The sequence below is a fragment of the Penaeus chinensis genome, chromosome 20 (genome assembly GCF_019202785.1).
Source record: "Penaeus chinensis breed Huanghai No. 1 chromosome 20, ASM1920278v2, whole genome shotgun sequence".
Classification (NCBI taxonomy): Eukaryota; Metazoa; Arthropoda; class Malacostraca; order Decapoda; family Penaeidae; genus Penaeus; species Penaeus chinensis.
Genome location: NC_061838.1, coordinates 11,095,866 through 11,098,160, shown reverse-complemented (window position 1 = coordinate 11,098,160; position 2,295 = coordinate 11,095,866). Strand labels below are relative to the sequence as shown.

The 2,295-nt window shown below is 26.0% G+C and overlaps 1 protein-coding gene across 1 annotated transcript in view; it reads right to left on the bottom strand.

Annotated features, from left to right (window-relative positions):
* LOC125036223 (ficolin-2-like) overlaps positions 1-1,936 on the bottom strand; it is a 10,576-nt gene extending 8,640 nt beyond the window's left edge. The window contains exon 1 of the mRNA XM_047628691.1: positions 1,897-1,936. The gene's annotated coding sequence lies outside the window, so the exon portion shown is untranslated. The remainder of the gene's footprint in view (positions 1-1,896) is intronic.
* Positions 1,937-2,295: the final 359 nt, after the last annotated feature.

Sequence of the window (2,295 nt, the reverse complement as noted above, 5' to 3'; positions counted from 1 at the left end):
ATAATAATTATTATTATTATTATTATTTTTATCATTATTATCATTATTATCATTATCATCACCATCATCATCTTCATTGTAATAATAATAATAATAGCAATTATTATTATCCTTATTATTATTATTATTATTATTATTATTATTATTATTATTATTATTATTATTATTATTATCATTATTATCATTATCACCATCATCATTATTATCATTGTTGTTATCATCATTATTATTGTTATCATTATTATTTTTGCTGTTAATATTATTACTATTATTATTATTATTATTATTATTATTATTGTTATCATTGTTATTATTATTATTGTTATTATCATTACTATTATTATCATTATCATTATCATTATTATCAGTACCATTATTATATCTTTATTATTATTATCATTATTATAATTTTATTATCATTATTATCACTATCATTATCATTACTGTTGTTATCATCCTCATTATCAACTATTATTGTTATCATTCTTATTAATACTGTTATTATAGAAATTTATATAAATTTTTGTTATTCATTATTATTATTTTTATTATCATTATTATTATTATGATTATGGTTATTGTTATCATAATATTCATTATTATTATTATTATCATTATTATCATTATTATTATTATCATTAGTATCATTATGATTATCATTATTATTTTCAATATTATCATTATTATTGTTATCATTATTATCAATATTATTATCACTATTATCATTATTATCATAATATTTATTATAATACTGTTCATTATTATTATTATTATTATTATTATTATTATTATAATTATTATTATTATTTATTATTATTATTATTATTATTATTATTGTTATTATTATGATTATGATTATTATTATTACTATCAATATTATCATTATCATTGTCATTATTTTCAATAACATAATCACTATTATCATTATTATCATAATATTTATTATAATAATTTTCATCATTACTATCATTATTGTTACTATTATTGTCATTAATATCATTATCTTTATCATCAATGCTATATCATCGGATGTGTTTACGTTTATGTTTATGTTTATTGCAGCATGGTATTATTTTTTTAATGTAAACTGTTTATAAAGTTTATATAGAATTGTTATGAACTTAAAAACCTACTTTATGTCAATGTTATACGAACTGCGAAACATTTTAGCGCTTTGTTAAAAAGGCAGTAAAAAAAAAATATATATATATATACACTCTGATTTTCTTTCAGCATTTATTTTATCTGATGTATTTATTTATTCAGTTATTTATCTAACCATGATTAGGGAACAGTCACAGGGTATCCTCAGAGATTTTAATGCGACTTAGAATATGATCAACACTTGAATTATCTGCACAGTGGAATGGAAGAGAAATGCGAAAACTGGAAGGAAAACGAAAATAATTGAAGAGGAATGAATTAATGGTGAAGAAAGATAAACGTAAATAATGATAGAGAATGAAAAGAGGGAAGTATACAGGGGTAAACGACGATAAGAAACACAGTAATATTTTAAAGCGGCAAAAATACAAAGGAATGAAAGATTTAGGAATAAAAATTTCTGGATGAAAATTCTTTAGAAAAAAAAAAAAATGGAAGATGAAAAGATGAATAAATAGACGATGATCAGGAAGAAAAAACATAAAAAATGGCAAAACTACATTTTCAGGATAGGAATCTATTGAAAATAAACAACAACAGAAATGCGACAAAATATACATTGAAAATATAAATGGATGGACGATGACTCAATAGCCTGAATACAAGTAAAAACGGACAGAAAATTACATACCCCCCAAAAAAATATTTATATATATAGAGATAGATAGACAGACAGATAGATAGATGCACAAACAACAACAAAAGAACGGTTTCCTAGCAACAACACTTTACCAAACACGCGAAGGAGAAAAATCTTGTGGACACTCGCTGAATCTGCCTTTCGGACTGCCGCGAGGTAGGCATGGCCAGCTTCTTTTATACACAGCATCGGAAAAGCTCCATTGGCTGAGGTTACGTGGTCTGGGGAAGAGGGGGAGGAGAGAAAGAATGAGGAAAGGGTAGGGAAGGGGAGAGAGAGGGGGAGGGGAAGGGAAGCTGAGAAAGAGGGGTAGAGGGAGGAGAAAGAGAAGGGTAGAGGGGGGAAGGGGAAAAAGAGAATGAAGAGGGGGAGGGGAAGGAGAGAGAGAGAGAAAGGGGAGGGGAGGGGGAAGGGAGAAGATAAAAAAAGACAGGGCAGGGGAAGGGAGGAGAGAGAGAGAATGAAGAGGGGGAGGGGAAGGAGAGAGAGAT